Raw genomic sequence first — 17,139 nt, 5'->3', positions numbered from 1 at the left:
CAATAAACATTGGAAGGATTATTTTTTCTACATCCGTATGCCCGATCAGGCCACCTTCCCGACAAAGTGGCAGGTCAGCTTGCCTCCCACCCCCGAGCTGAAGAAGTTCAAGACCCGACCGGACTATCTCCATGCCGCAAATATATTAGCCGGTTTGCGACTTAACATCAATAAGCTTCTTCACGAAGGAGTGATGTACATCTTTGGCCTGAGTCCTATACGGACCCCTCTTCCGACCGGCTTCGGTAAGAACTCTACTTGGGCATTTACTTTGATTGCTAACTGATTTCTTTTCTTTCCTTTGAAGCGGACATCGTCATGGACTCGGTCATGGCTGGCGTTCTGAAGAGAAAGGCGTTAAGCGCGGCGGCGAGGAGATGGAAGCGTTGGGTATCCGGTAGGGATCCACGAAGGAGAGAGTGGGACTCAGGCTGAGTCGGCCACTCGAGCTTCTCAACAAAGCGTGGCCAGGCCACCTGAGAACCAGCGCGAGGAAGGTTCCGCTCGGGAGGAGGCGGCCTCAACAAAGAGGCAGAGTGGCGACTCCCTGCCTCGGCTACATCGGTCCAACCGTCAGGACAGCTGCGCTCCGTGGCAAGGCGCGGAGGTTAAGCCATTTCGTCCGACCACGCATATACAGATGGGACGGCCGGCGCGCGTATTTATTCCGGTAAGTACCCTTCCGCCCGTTCGCCAACCAGTCAAGCGCTCGACCATTCACTCGCAGTTCTCTGCGCCGACTTCTGATCCCGGTCGGACGATACCTGGTCACGGCCGCACAGTACGGGTCACTCTTCATCTCCCGACTGAAGAGTTGCTGCCAGAAGCCGACCGACCAACCGCGCCCGAGAACACCATTACTTTGAAGGGGCCCCTAGCCGAGATGTGGGCCGACGCTCGGGCGCACATCGCGATGATTCCCCTCCGCAATTTGGCCAATAGCCACATGCAGGAGTCTACTGGGGTAAGTTCATTTTTTCCGAAATTTTGCGTGTATTTTTTCCGCTCGGCTTTTAACAACTTCGCCTTTTTGCTTCAGAGATGGGTGGAAGAGATAGCAGTCTCCAGCCGCCTGGCTATGGTGGACGAGGAGCTAAGGCAATTGCAGGCGGCAGGTGGTCCGTCCGGCTCGCATGGACCTTCGTATGCCGAGCTGCAGAAGGAGCTTAAGAAGGCTCAAGATATGCTGGCAGCCGAGCAGAAGAAAACAGCCGACCAGGCTCACCGTCTGGCCGAGCTCGAGCGGCAGGTCAAGTCACTTGACCAAAAAATTACCCTGGCTACCACTCGGAAGAACACGACTATTTCTGACTTGGAGAAGAAGAATGTGGAGGCTAGAGGCTTGGAGCTGAAGATCAAGGAGTTGATGGAGCAGCTCGACCAAGAGAAAGTGAGCCGCTCGGCCGACGCCATCAGGCATAAGGATGAGCTGACCACTTTGCAAGAATCTCTTGCTGCAGCTCAACTGGCCTTCAAAGAGTACCAAGAGGCCGAGCCGAATCGGGTTACAGCTCTAAGACAAGGCTACATCCGCTCGCTCGATTTCTCGGAAAAAATCTGCGAGCGGATGTACACCACCTTCGACTTGGCTATGACCGCCACCATGACTTATCTGAAGTCAAAGGGTCTTCTTCCTGAGTCCACCAATATTCCGGCCGGCGATCAGGTGGCGCTTCTGGATAACATCCCCAAGACCCTGTATGATTATATTGAGTAGTTTCTGTACTTTGGCCACTCGGCTAAATATCATCCTTTTTGTAATTAGGCCGCCCGGCCTAAATTCTGAACTTTAATGCAATGTTTTCCTTGTATTCACTGTCTTTTACATAACCAAAATATGTATTTATCCGCTCGCCCATTATCACTCCTCTGGTATTCGAAAGGGATTTTTACTAAGTGTCTGGTGTTGCCTTTACGCCTGGCTTAACATGTAATACTTCGCCTACTTAATTTTCCGCTTTGATAGCAGAGATCACTCGCTAGATACCCCATGCCTTTGGGTTCTAGGCCGAGCGGAGCGTAGAGATGATTTAACGATATTGAGGGCGAGTTTTTGGGGCCATTGCATCCTTTTTATTGGCATCTTCCGCTCGGACGTTTATAAACGCCGGCTCGTCTCTCGATATTTAACGTCTGGGCTAGACGGTCTTCCGCTCGGAGGGTTTATAGACGCCGGCTCGTCTCTACGGTTTAACGTCTGGGCTAGACGGTCTTCCGCTCGGAGGGTTTATAGACGTCGGCTCGTCTCTACGGTTTAACGTCTGGGCTAGACGGTCTTCCGCTCGGAGGGTTTATAAACGCCGGCTCGTCTCTACGGTTTAACGTCTGGGCTAGACGGTCTTCCGCTCGGAGGGTTTATAGACGCCGGCTCGTCTCTACGGTTTAACGTCTGGGCTAGACGGTCTTCCGCTCGGAGGGTTTATAGGCGCCGGCTCGTCTCTACGGTTTAACGTCTGGGCTAGACGGTCTTCCGCTCGGAGGGTTTATAGACGCCGGCTCGTCTCTACGGTTTAACGTCTGGGCTAGATGGTCTTCCGCTCGGAGGGTTTATAGGCGCTCGTCTCTACGGTTTAACGTCTGGGCTAGACGGTCTTCCGCTCGGAGGGTTTATAGACGCCGGCTCGTCTCTACGGTTTAACGTCTGGGCTAGACGGTCTTCCGCTCGGAGGGTTTATAGACGCCGGCTCGTCTCTACGGTTTAACGTCTGGGCTTGACGGCCTTTAAGGCTAATTTTGACGCTTCCGTTTGGCTAAGTTGTTTGCCATCCTCTTTATCGTTTTTGCTTCCTACATTACAAGGATACAGGCTACCAGAAAATATACAAAGCATGTTATTACACCCCTTCGCTCCTTTCAGCTCGGATAATCTACCTTCGCTCGCACGGCACGGGGCCTTCGGTTTTCGAGCGCTTGGCTCGGATAATTTACCTCCGGCCGAACGGCACGGGGCCTTCGTTTTCGAGCGCTTGGCTCGGATAATTTACCTCCGGCCGAACGGCACGGGGCCTTCGTTCTTCGCTGACGATGCCTTATATTTGCTTTAGTCTTCTTTCACCCCGCCCGGTAAGGCTGGAGGTGGTTCGCGCTCCACGGCCTATCTAGCTGCCGACCGTCCTCATCCTCCAAATAATAAGCGCCCGAGCGGAGCTTTTCGATAACCTTGAAGGGGCCCGCCCAAGGAGCTTCAAGCTTGCCGACGTCGCCGACAGACTTGACTTTCTTCCAGACAAGATCGCCGACCTGGAATGATCTGGGAATGACGCGCCGGTTGTAGTTTTGCTTCATTCGTTGACGGTATGCCCTCAGCCGGACGGACGCCTTGGCTCGCTCTTCGTCGACTAAATCCAGCTCCATGTTCCTCCGCTCGGCGTTATCATCATCGTAATGCTGGATCCTGGCGGACTCGACGCCAACTTCGACAGGAATCACCGCTTCGCCGCCGTATACCAGATGAAAAGGCGTGACGCCCGTTCCTTCCTTAGGAGTCGTTCGGATGGCCCATAGGACGCCCGACACTTCATCTACCCAGCTTCCTCCCAAATGGTCGAGCCGAGCGCGCAGAATTCGAAGAATTTCCCGATTGGCTACTTCGGCTTGACCGTTGCTTTAGGGATAGGCCACGGACGTGAAGTGTTGCTCGATTCCATAGCTTTTGCACCAATCTTCGAGTAACTTCTCTGTGAATTGCCACCCATTGTCGGAGATAAGTCGACGAGGGACGCCGAACCGACAGATGATGTTCTGCCAAATAAATTTCTTGACCATCTGCTCGGTGATCTTGGCTAGTGGCTCGGCCTCCACCCACTTGGAAAAATAATCAACTGCCACTAATAGAAATTTCCGCTGCCCGGTTGCCATTGGAAATGGACCAACAATGTCCATTCCCCACTGGTCGAACGGGCAGGAGACGGTGGAAGTCTTCATTTCTTCTTCCGGTCGGTGAGAGATATTGTGATACTTCTGGCAAGATAGACATGTCGCGACGGTCCGAGCGGCATCAGCTTGTAAGGTCGGCCAAAAGTATCCAGCTAGCAGGATCTTCTTAGCTAGTGATCGTCCGCCCGGATGCCCTCCGCAGGATCCTTGATGTACTTCTTGGAGGATGCAAGCCGAGTCCTCCGAGCTCACGCACTTCAATAGCGGTCGTGAGAAAGATTTCTTGTAAAGCTGATCGCCGATGAGTGTGAACCCGCCGGCTCTCCTCCTTAGCAGTTGAGTTTCATCCCGATCGGACGATGTAGCACCCGAGCGGAGAAACTCCATGATGGGTGTCCTCCAATCGCTCGGAAACGTGAGGCCCTCTATCCGATCGACGTGCGCCACCAAAGATACCTGTTCGATTGGCTGCTGAATGGCGACCGGCGTTATTGAGCCCGCGAGTTTGGCTAACTCATCGGCTACTTGATTTTATGCCCTGGGTATCTTCTGGACAATAACTTCTCTAAAATTGGCTTTAAGTTTCCCAAACGCTTCAGCGTAGAGCTTGAGCCGGACGTTGTTAATTTCAAAAGTGTCAGAGAGCTGCTGCGCGACCAACTGAGAATCCGAATGAAGCGTTACCCGACCGGCTCCCACATGCCGTGCTACCTGCAAGCCGGCTATGAGGGCCTCATACTCTGCTTCATTGTTGGTAGCTTTATAATCCAGCCGGACGGATAAGTGCATCTTTTCTTCTTGAGGGGAGAGCAACAATATTCCAATCCCACTTCCGAGCCGAGTGGACGACCGATCCACATATATTCTCCACATAGCTTCCGGCTCCGGCCTCTACAACTCAGTCACAAAATCGGCCAAGGATTGCGCTTTGATCGCCGAGCGGGGCTGGTATTGGATGTCAAATTCACTTAACTCCGTCGTCCATTTGATGAGCCGCCTGGATGCTTCTGGATTCAATAACACACGCCCGAGTGGGCTATTGGTCTTGACAATGATGGTATGCGCCAGGAAGTATGGGCGAAGGCGCCGAGCGGCGAGGACCAGAGCGAAAGCCAGCTTCTCAAGCCCAGTGTAGCGAGATTCAGCATCTTTTAAAATATGACTAAGGAAATACACGGGCTCTTCTCCGCTCGCCCTCACTAACGCCGAGCCGATTGCATGCTCGGTTGAAGATAGGTACATATAAAGTGGCTCACCCGTAGTCGGCTTGGCCAATACCGGGAGAGAGTTCAGATATGCCTTTAAGTCTTCGAACGCCCGATCGCATTCTTCATCCCAGTGAAACTTAGTGGCCTTGCGTAAAATTTTGAAGAAAGGGAGGCTCCGGTCGGCAGTTTTGGAGATGAATCGGGATAGAGCAGTTATCCGACCGGTCAACCGTTGCACTTCCCTTGTATTTTTTGGAGGCGGCATGTCTTGTAGAGCTTTTACCTTGCTGGGATTTGCTTCGATTCCCCGCTCGGTCACTATGTAACCCAAGAAACGTCCTCCTTTTGCTCCGAACAGACATTTCTGAGGATTCAGTTTGACTCCATATTTCCGCAGCGTTCGGAAAGTTTCCTCCATGTCTTTAAAGAGGTCGGCCGCTCGAATGGACTTGATGAGAATGTCGTCCACATATACTTCCAGATTTTGGCCGATCTGTTCCTTGAACACTTTGTTCATCAGACGCTGATATGTGGCTCCGACATTCTTCAATCCGAACGGCATCACATTATAGCAATAGGTGCCGTCGGCTGTTATGAAGCTTACTTTTTCTTGATCTTCCCGGGCGAGCGGCACTTGATGATATCCCTGATGAGCGTCGAGCATGCATATCAATTCGCAGCTGGCCGTGGAGTCCACCAACTGATCGATCCGAGGCAGCGGATAAAAATCTTTCGGGCAAGCTTTGTTGAGATCCCAAAAATCAATGCATACCCTCCACTTGTTGCCCGGCTTGGAGACTAATACTACATTCGCCAGCCAGCTCAGGAACTGAACCTCTCGTATATGGCCGGCCTCCAGAAGTTTCTCTACTTCCGCCCGGATGATGGCATTCTGCTCAGCGCTGAAATCCCTTTTTCTTTGCTTTACTGGCCGAGCGTCCGGTCGGACGTGGAGCTCATGCTGCTCTATACTTGGTGAAATTCCGGGCAGCTCATGTGTCGACCAGACGAAGACATCATGGTTTCTTCGAAGGCATTGGATCACCTCCTCTTTCTGATTCGCCTCCAGATCGGATGCAATGAACGTCGTGGCCTCCGATCGGATCGGGTGTATCTGCACTTCTTCTTTTTCTTCATAAATCAAAGAGGAAGGTTTTTCAGTTATAGCGTTCACCTCGATCCGTGGCGACTTCCGAGCGGCATTTGCTTCTGCTCGGACCATCTCGATGTAGCATCGCCGAGCTTCTAGTTGATCTCCCCGTACTTCTCCCACTTTGTCCTCGACGGGGAACTTGATCTTCTGGTGAAAGGTGGAGACGACCGCTCGGAATTCACTGAGAGCCGGTCTTCCCAGGATGACGTTGTATGACGAGGGAGCGTCGACCACCACGAAGTTTGTTGTCCGCGTCCTCCTGAGCGGTTCCTCCCCCAGTGAGATAGCCAGTCGGATCTGTCCGACCGGCAGAACTTTGTTGCCCGTAAACCCGTAGAGGGGGGTCGTCATGGGCAGCAGCTTGGCTCGATCTATTTGTAGCTGATCGAACGCCTTTTTGAAGATGATGTTGACCGAGCTCCCTGTGTCAATAAAAACGCAGTGAATAGTGTAGTTGGCTATTACCGCTTTGATGAGCAGAGCGTCGTCGTGGGGTACTTCAACTCCTTCCAAGTCCCCAGGCCCAAAACTGATTTTGGGTCCACTTGCCCTTTCTTGACTGCAGCCGACCGCATGGATCTGGAGCTGTCGGACGCTCGCCTTCCTTGCTCGATTGGAATCTCCTCCGGTCGGACCACCAGCTATGATGTTTATCTCGCCTCGGGAAGTATTACTTATATTTTCTTCTTCCCGAGCGGACGGGCGAGACCGTTCTCTAGACATGCGGCGATTCTCCCGCCTTGGTGAGCAATGCCGACCGGGAGTCTGTTTTTGTCGCCCTTCAGCTATCGTCCGATCGGCTTCCTGAGCTCTCTGTCGCCTGTCGGATGAGGGAGATCGTCGACCGCCATTTCGGGGAATAGGATGAGCAATAAAGGGGAGACTTCGGCAATCCCGGGTGTTGTGCGTATCGGTCCGGTGATATGAACAAAACATGGGCATCCATTTCTTCTTTTGCTTGGGCCGCTCGGCAGATACTTCTTGGATCGCCTGGTTCCTTGCATGTGGGTGAGAACGAATTGCTTCGGCCCTTGGTCCTCTGGGCGGCTGATGAGCAGCGTGCGGCTTTCGTTCGATAGGAGGGGCCCGCTCGGTTGGAGTTTCTTTTTTTTCGGGCGGCTTGAGCTTCTTCCACGTTGATGTATTCGTTGGCTCGATGCAACATGTGATCGTAGTCTCGGGGCGGCTTCCGAATGAGCGAGCGGAAGAAATCCCCGTCCACGAGGCCTTGAGTGAAGGCATTCATCATAGTCTCCGAGGTGGCCGTAGGGATATCCATGGCCACCTTGTTGAATCGTTGTATGTAGGCTCGGAGTGATTCGCGGGCTTCTTGTTTGATGGCGAACAAGCTGACACTCGTCTTCTGATAACGACGGCTGCTTGCAAAATGATGGAGGAACGCCGTTCGGAAGTCCTTGAAGCTTGTGATAGAGCCGTCTGGCAGTCTCCGGAACCACCGTTGAGCCGATCCGAGAGGATGGTAAGAAAAACTCGACATTTTACTCCATCTGTGTATTGATGGAGCGTAGCTGTGTTATCAAACTTACCCAGATGATCATCCGGGTCGGTTGTCTCATTGTACTCGCCGATCGTCGGAGGCACGTAGTGCTTGGGCAGGGGATCTCGTAGAATAGCCTCTGAAAATTGGCGATTGATCCGCTCGGGTGAGGCGTCCGTGCGGGGGGCTTTCCCTTTTTTGTCTTCTCGTCTCGGCCGTTCATCCGAAGATGATCCTTGATCTCTATTCGTTGCTGCGGCTTCAGGCGTGCGAAATAGGGCCCGATGAAATGCAACGGTGGCCTGCGGTGCTTCCGCTCGGCCACTCGACACGGATGTTGCTTGCTGCTCCGGCCGCTCGGCTGATGCTTTCTGTTTTTGCTCCACAAGCTTGGCGGCCCTCAACTCGATCAAAGCGTAGAGTTCCTCCGTGGAGAGCGTCACCGTGTGTTGTCGTCCAGCCTCGTCCATCATTTCCGTTCGGTTTCAGGAGCGTTCCCACAGACGGCGCCAATATATATAGCCCCTGGACTATGGTGCAATAAAATATTCAGATTGTCACTTAGATATTTATGATTTGATCCCTAGCTATGACGTATTTGTAAAATTTTTTCTCCAAATGAGACATGCAACCAAAGAATGCTGGGCTTTTAGGCTATCCGTCACGCACGTTTCTCGATTTACTCTGGTGGCTGGTGATAAACTTTTGTGGGGTCAAGCTAGTTAATTTAGGGCTAGTTAATAAGGTTAACTGAATTTATCATTTTTTTTAATTTCATAAAATAAATAATTAACTTTGTTATAATATTAAAGGAAAATACGGACTATGATGTAAATGAATCAAGCCGCTAGTTATTCGGATCTTGATTTATAAAAATATTTATTTGATTAAGTTAATGAGCCGATCACAAATTTGATTGCAAGTTTGAAAACATTATTAAGTCAATCTCAAGTTTCACAGTTGATCCTGTCTGAAAGCGGGAGAGATGGTGCGCTAGGCATGTGACTCTGATGTTGACTAGGAAAAGACTTTGAGAAAGAGAAAAGATGACACCTAATACTCCTTCCTACGCACACCAGAGAAAAGGGAGATATTAGAGAGAGAACCAGGGAGGGGGTCCTTGACATAGGCACTTCGACGCTCAAGTCAACACAGTAGTCGAGCCTAAAAGTAGAGAAGATGAACAGTAAGTGCGTGTGTATGAGAAAAAACATACCTGACCAACGGAGAGGACCCATCTTTTTATCTTGACCCTTAAAATCTCCGTAATCATGAGGTGTTAGAGAATATCTGGTGTCAGAATATATCGAGTAACAAAATATGTACAGCCACCCTTCGAGAGAGGTTCCGTTACACGTATATGAACCATCTTGCATAACTTTCACATTAATGAGGTGGCTGAGAATGTTTGATGTCAGAATATGTCAAGTACGTCGATGATACACGGGAGGATATTTTTCAACAAAATGATTTGGTTGTCTTGTCCATCATAAATATCATTTCCTGAGTGATCCGGTGGTAAGGACGGGGCACCCACGTCGGCGGCGGTCAACAATACGTGGAGGTCAAAGGTCAATAGGGGCGGCCCCAAGGTCCTACCGAGCAAACAAAACATCTGACCGGTCGGTCGGATATCCTCCAGGCCGATCGGAATATAGCTCGACCACAGGTCGAGCTTCCGACGCTTAAGATAAAGGAGCTTATTGGCCGAGCGGACAGGCCACTCGGTCGAAGCACAGATCGCTGAGGTGCGATCCCATCCGAGCACAGGACCGAGGATCTTCCCGCTCGGTCCAATACATACACGTACCCGACTGCTAGGAGCGCCGAGCAACAAGACCGCCTAGCCCTAGAATAGACAAGAGATGCAAAAGGATGAAAGGGACAGCTGATAAACATCATCCTTGAGACGCCTGCCACCGACAAGCAGCATGGTCTGCAGCCGGACTGGACAGAGTATCGTACGGTGGAAGTTTCCACCGTCACGTCAGGGATATGCTCGGATGATTGTGGAACGGTGTCAGACATGCTTTTCTGACACACTCATTTGGAGATATGTTTGGGGAAGCATGCACACATCGAGAAGCGTACCTGCGCCTCCCCGGGGTCCTATATAAGGACCCCAAATTTCGACGGAGGTATGCAGAATTCTCATCACTATAGCCACAGTTACTCTGCCTCCTTTCTTCTTCGTTGCCTGACTTGAGCGTCGGAGGGTCGTCGCCCGGAACCCCTTCTCAGCTCGGCTTCTTTGCAGGTTCGCCAGAGATCCACATCACCAGTCGGAGACAACGGAGAGCGCCACACCCCCAGTATCCGTCGACTCATCGCTCAGACATGATCAAATTGGCACCGTCTGTGGGAACGCATCTGAATCCGAGCCGAGAAGATGGAAGAAGCTGGACGCCAACTCATGATAACGCTCTCTCCCGAGGAGCTAGAGGCACTCATTCAGGCACGAGCCGCAAAGATGGTGGAGCAACATCAGAAGACCCAAGCCGAGAGGATAGCGCAGCAGGCTGCCTCGGTTTCTGGAGGCCGAGCGGCAATGGAGGACCAACCGGAACAATATTCTACCTGGGCTCAGAACAAGGGGCAGACCGGCACACCAGGGGACGCGCCGGCCGCCCCTATTCCATTCCATCGAGCATTGTTCCAGATGTCGTCGGAATTGACCCTAGCCAACCAGGGATCGTCCGATGAAACACCCGTACGGGACGCCAGAAAGGGGAAGGCACCGCGCGCGGAGTCATCCGTCGAGCTGGTTAATCGTCAATTTTCGGAGGTGATTTTGCAAGACCCTCTCCCGAAGCATTATGCTCCAATATCGATCGGGGAGTATAGTGGTGTAACCGATCCGGACGACCATCTCGGTAACTTTGATAATGCTGCCACTCTTCACCAATACACCGACAGAGTCAAATGCAGGGGTTTCCTTACTACATTGTCCGGTTCGACTCAACGATGGTTCTGGAGGTTGCCGGACGGATCAATTAAGAGCTTTAGAGATTTCCGAACGATCTTCCTCCATCATTTCACGAGCAGCAGGAGCTACCAGAAGACCAACGTCAATCTGTTCGCCATCAAACAAGGTTCGAAGGAACCACTTCGAGCCTACATCCAGCGCTTCAACCAGGTGGCCATGGACATTCCAACGGTCACTTCAGAAACTATGATGAACGTGTTCACACAGAGGCTTGTGGACGGTGATTTCTTCCGCTCGCTCATCAGAAAGTCGCCTCACGACTACGATCATATGCTGCACAAAGCTAATGAATATATCAACGTAAAGGAAGCTCAGGCGGCCAGAAGGAAAGAAGCACCATCTGAGCCACCGCCCTCAGCCGAGCGGAAGCCTCCCACTAACTACCATCCGCCTAGAGGACCTCGGGTGGAAGCAGCCCGACCTCATCAGCAAGCAAGGTCGCACGTCGTTCAACAAGTAGCGGCCGATCGACCTAAGCCAAAAGGTAAGGTATGGACTCTCATGTTTTGTTCGCTCCATCAGTCAGCAACTCACAACATGCGCGATTGTCGAAGCCTCCCCCCAATCGCTCATCCTATGCTAAGGAACTATCGCCGTCGATCACCTTCGCCGGACCGGCGATACCGACACCAGAGCCCTGGTCGGCGTGTAGAAAGAGAATCCTCCGAGCGGCAACGTCATCAGCAGCCCAGGACTCAACCTCGGGCATCACACGAGCGTCCCAGGCCATCCGCTCAAGAGGAAGAGAATAGAAGCAACGCGTCCCAAGGAGAAATCAACATGTCGGAGGTGACTCCAACAGGGCAAGGAAGGCGCATGTAAGGCAGCTCACAATCCATGCGGTTGGCTGCAGTCAGGAGCGGGCGAACGGGCCCGAGATCAGCTTTGGGCCTAGGGACCTCGAGGGAGTCGAAGTCCCGCATGATGACGCCCTCATCATCCGAGCGGTAATAGCTAACTATACTATTCACCGCATCTTTATTGATACAGGCAACTCGGTCAACATAATCTTCCAGAAAGCCTTCGACAAATTGCAAATCGATCGAGCCGAGTTGCTGCCGATGACAACCCCCCTTTACGGGTTCACCGGTAATGAAGTTTTGCCGGTCGGACAGGTCCGGTTGGCTATCTCACTAAGAGAGGAGCTGCTCAGAAGAACGCGGACTACTAACTTCATCGTAGTCAACGCTCCCTCCGCGTACAATGTGATCTTGGGGCGACCAGGTCTCAACGAGTTCCGAGCGGTCGTCTCCACCTTCTGCCAGAAAATCAAATTCCCAGTGGAAGACCAAGTAGGGGAGGTCCAAGGAGACCAGCTGGCAGCTCGGCGGTGCTATATAGAAATGGTCCGAGCCGAAGCTAGATGTGCTCGGAAAGTGCCACGAATCGAGGTAAACGCTATAACCGAAAATCCACCCTCTCTAGTTTATGAAGAAAAAGAGGAGGTACAGATCCACCTTGCCCGACCGAAGGCCACGAGTTTTATAGCGTCCGACCTGGAGGCAAGCCAGAAGGAAGAGCTGATCAAATGTCTTCAACAAAATTGCAACGTCTTTGCTTGGTCGACTCACGAGCTACTGGGAGTCTCGCCGAGCATAACGCAGCACGAGCTTCATGTCCGACCGGACACCAGGCCGGTGAAGCAAAGGAAGAGGGACTTCAGTGCTGAACAGAATGTCATCATTTGAGCGGAAGTAGAGAAGCTACTGGAGGTCGGCCACATACTGGAAGTGCAGTTCCCGAACTGGCTTGCAAATATGGTACTAGTCTCCAAGCCGGACAACAAAAGGAGGGTCTGCATCGACTTCCGGGACCTGAACAAGGCATGCCCGAAGGATTTCTACCCTTTACCCCGGATCGACCAACTAGTAGACTCTACCGCCGGGTGCAAGCTGATATGCATGTTGGATGCCTATCAGGGTTACCACCAGGTGCCGCTCGCCCGAGAAGACCAAGAGAAAGTCAGCTTCGTCACCGTGGATGGCACTTACTGTTACAACGTGATGTTGTTCGGGCTAAAGAATGTTGGCGCAACATATTAGCGGCTGATGAACAAAGTGTTCCGAGAGCAGATCGGGCGCAACTTGGAGGTCTACGTAGACGATATACTCATCAAATCACTCCGAGCGGCAGATCTTTGCAGGGATATAGAGGAAACCTTCCAAACACTAAGGAAGTATGGGGTCAAGCTGAACCCACAAAAGTATTTGTTCGGAGCAAAGGGCGGGCGTTTCCTGGGATACATCGTCACCGAGCGGGGTATTGAAGCAAACCCTAGCAAGGTGAAAACACTGCAAGATATGCCGCCCCCCCCAGAAATTTGAGGGAAGTTCAACGTCTTACCGGTCGGATAACGACACTATCGTGATTCATTTCTAGAACGGCCGATCGGAGCCTCCCTTTCTTTAAGATCCTGCGAAGAGCTACAAAGTTTCAATGGGACGAGAAGTGCGATCAGGCATTCGAGGAGATGAAGAGGTACCTGAATTCTTTACCTGTGCTGGCTAAGCTGAACGCAAGCGAGCCGCTTCGCATGTACCTGTCCTCCACCGACCATGCTGTCGGCTCAGCATTGGTGAGGGGAAGCGAAGAAGAGCAGCCCGTGTATTTCCTGAGCCACATTTTAAAAGATGCCGAGTCTCGCTACACTGGTCTCGAGAAGCTTGCGTTTGCTTTAGTCCTCGCCGCTCGGAGACTTCGCCCTTATTTCTTGGTGCATACGATCATCGTTATGACGAATAGTCCGCTGGGAAGAGTGCTCCTGAATCCAGAGGCATCCGGGCGGTTCATCAAATGGATGACGGAGCTTAGTGAATTCGACATCTAGTATCAATCCCATTTGGCGATTAAGGCGCAGTCCTTGGTAGATTTTGTAACTGAAGTACACAATCCTGAGCCCGAAGCTTTGTGGAAAGTATTTGTGGACGGGTCATCCACTAGATTCGGTAGCGGAATCGGTATCTTGTTGTTTTCTCCTCAAGAAGAGCGGATGCATCTATCCGTCCGTCTGGATTATCGGGCAACAAATAACGAGGCGGAATATGAGACCCTCATAGCCGGCCTACAGGCAGCGCGGCATGTGGGAGCCAGCTGGATGAAATTGTACTCTGACTCCCAACTGGCCGCTCAGCAACTCTCGGGGGTCCTTCGAGATAAACAACGCAAGGCTTCAGCTTTATGCGGAGGCCTTTGAAAAGCTCAGGACTAACTTTATCGAGGTTGTCATACAGAAGATCCCCCAAGCCGAGAACCAGTCAGCTGACGAGCTAGCCAAGCTCGCTAGCTCAATATCGCCGATCGTCATCCAGCAGCCAATTGAGTAGGTGTCCTTGGTGGCGCACGTCGACCGGATGGAAGGCCTCACATTCCCAAGCGATTGGAGAACAACCATAATGGAATTTTTGCGTTCAGAAGCCACGCCGTCCAATCGGGAGGAAGCCCAGCTATTGAGGAGGAGAGCCGGCCGGTTCACAATCATTGGGGACCAACTTTACAAAAAGGTTTTCTCCCGCCCGCTGCTAAAGTGTGTCAGTTCGGAAGACGTAGAGTATATTCTCCAGGAAGTACATGAAGGATCTTGCGGAGGTCATCCGGGCGGACGATCGTTGGCTAGGAAGATCCTGCTGGCCGGATACTTCTGGCCAACCCTACAGGAGGACGCTGCTCGGACCGTTGCTACCTGCCTCTCCTGTCAGAAGTACCACAACTTCTCTCATAGGCCAACTGAGAGGATGAAGGCGTCTATTGTGTCCTGCCTATTCGACCAGTGGGGTATGGATATAGTAGAACCTTTCCCTATGGCGATCGGGCAGCGGAGGTTTTTACTTGTGGCGGTCGACTATTTCTCCAAGTGGGTCGAAGCTGAACCACTGGCCAAGATAACCGAGCAGATGGTCAAGAAGTTCATCTGGCAGCATATAATCTGTCAGTTTGGCATTCCTCGTCGGCTGATTTCGGATAACGGGTGGCAGTTCGTTGGTCAGCAGCTCGGAGAATGGTGCAAGGGGTATGACATCAAACAATACTTCACTTCCGTGACGTATCCTCAGAGCAATGGTCAAGACAAGTAGCCAACCGGGAGATCCTGCGAATGCTTCGGGTTTGGCTCGATCACATGGGAGGAAGCTGGGTGGACGAGCTGCCCGGCGTGCTATGGGCCATTCGCACAACTCCAAAGGAGGGAACGGGGGTAACACCATTCCACTTGGTATACGGGGGCGAGGCGGTCGTCCCAGTCGAGGTCGGAATCGAGTCCGATCGGATCCAGAACTACGATGGGGACAACGCCGAGCGGAGACAGCTGGAGTTGGACCTAGTTGACAAAGCACGAGCTAAAGCAGCCGTTTGGCTGATGGCGTACAGGCAAAGAATGAAGCAGAATTACAACAGGCGTGTAATTCCCAGAGCATTCCAGGTCGGCGACCTAGTATGGAAGAAGGTGAAGCCGGTCGGCGATGTGAGCAAGATGGAAGCTCCTTGGGCGGGCCCCTTCAGAGTCGTCGAGAAGCTCTGATCGGGTGCATACTACTTAGAAGATGAGGATGGACGGCGGTTAGAATGACCATGGAGCGCAAACCACCTCCAGCCGTACTGAGTGGGGTAAAAGGTGCGCTAGTGTAATTTATTTCATGTATGCTCCATTCGTCTGTATCTTTTGGCTGCAAGAGTAAAAATTAAAAAAGACAAAGGATATGAGCATTTGGTGTTGAACGGCAAAACTCCATGAAGACCGTCGAGCGGCGACGTTAAACTCTAGAGTCGAATCGGCGACTATAAACCCCACGGCCTGAAGATCGTCGAGTGGCGACGTTAAACTCTAGAGTCGAATCGACGACTATAAACCCCCCGGTCTGAAGACCGTCGAGCGGCGACGTTAAACTCTAGAGTCGAACCGACGACTATAAACCCCCGGCCTGAAGACTGTCGAGCGGCGACGTTAAACTCTAGGGTCGAAGCGGCGACCATAAATACCGCGTCCGGAAGACTGTCGAGCGGCGACGTTAAACTCTAGGGTCGAAGCGGCGACCATAAACGCTTCACTTGAAAGGCTGTCATGCAGCAACATTAAAGCCCGACACTTAATGGCAGACAAGCGGCTATCCTAAATCCCAGAAGGGACCAGCGAATAGAAGCATTTGGGCATAGACTCCGCTCGGGCCATAAGGTTATTAATGACAACCAGGGGAAAACAAGCTAACAGAACAAAAGTTGCATTCAAAAGTTGCATTCAAAAGTGACATTTAAAACAAAAGTTAGCTGACCGAGCGGCAGAAATACAAAAATGCAAAAGACACTTCATTCGAGATAATGAAAAACGCTCTTCGGTATGGTGGTAAGAAGCGCTGCATGCTCCTAGACGGGGATGACAAAGGACTCTTGCAAGTGACCTTGGGCCTTCAGGTGGTCCGCAGTGGCAGTGATGGCCAACTCGAATGCCAGGACGAGCCGATCGCACACCTTCTGAACAAACTCAGTCGAGCGGATGTACTTCTGTCTCAGTACGACAAACCGACTGGGCTCATCCTCTTGATACTCCTTGAGAGCAGAGCGAGAGGCCTCGAGGGCCTCCGCAGGGTCTTCAGCTCGTCCTTGAGAGCCACCACCTCGACCGAACGACCCTTCTTTTCGCGATCCAGCAGATCCGCCAACTCCTTTACCCGTTGTTCCAGGGCGCGAGCCTCCACATTCTTCGCTTCCAAATCGGCGATAGCGGTATTCTTCCAAGTGGTTGCGAGTTCTATCTTGCGGTCATAAGTTTTGACCTGCTTTCGAGCTGGTCTAGCATGTATTCCTGGTCGACCGTCTTCTTTCGCTCGGCCTCTAGCTGCTCCTTGGTCTTGGCCAGCTCCTTTTGTAGCTCGGCTTATGAAGGGCCCTGAGAAGAGGACGACCAGCAGAAGTCTTGAGATGCTTCAACTCATCTTCCAGCAGCGCCAAACGAGCAGCAATCGCTACGTCTTCCACCCATCGCTAACAAAAAAGGAGCTTTTTAATGCTGAAGGGGGGGGGGGGGGGGAGCGATACAAAGAAGTTTGAGTGGACAGAAGACTTACACCGGTGGCATGCCTCATGTGACTGTTAGCTAGCAGGCCGGGAGGCATTACGGCAACGCGGGCTCGGGCATCCGCCCATACCTCGACGAGCGGCCCCCGGATGGCGATCATGTGCTCAGGGGTCATGGGCTGATCCGACTCCGCGAGGTAATCCTCGGTAGGAAGATGCAGAGTGGCCTTAATGGTGTGGCGCCTGCCCGACGTCGTGTGAGCGGACGCAGAGGGATTAGATGCGGGGGCAGACGGCTTGGAAAGTATGGACGAGCGGCGAGGCCTCCGAGACGCCGGAGGCAGGGAACGGACCGGTTGAGCCGTTATGGGACCTGCCGACGGTTCCATCTGGGAGGGGGTCCGGTCGGAGGAAA

The sequence above is a fragment of the Zingiber officinale genome, chromosome 1B (genome assembly GCF_018446385.1).
Source record: "Zingiber officinale cultivar Zhangliang chromosome 1B, Zo_v1.1, whole genome shotgun sequence".
Taxonomy (NCBI): Eukaryota; Viridiplantae; Streptophyta; class Magnoliopsida; order Zingiberales; family Zingiberaceae; genus Zingiber; species Zingiber officinale.
Note: the sequence above shows the minus strand (reverse complement) of the source record.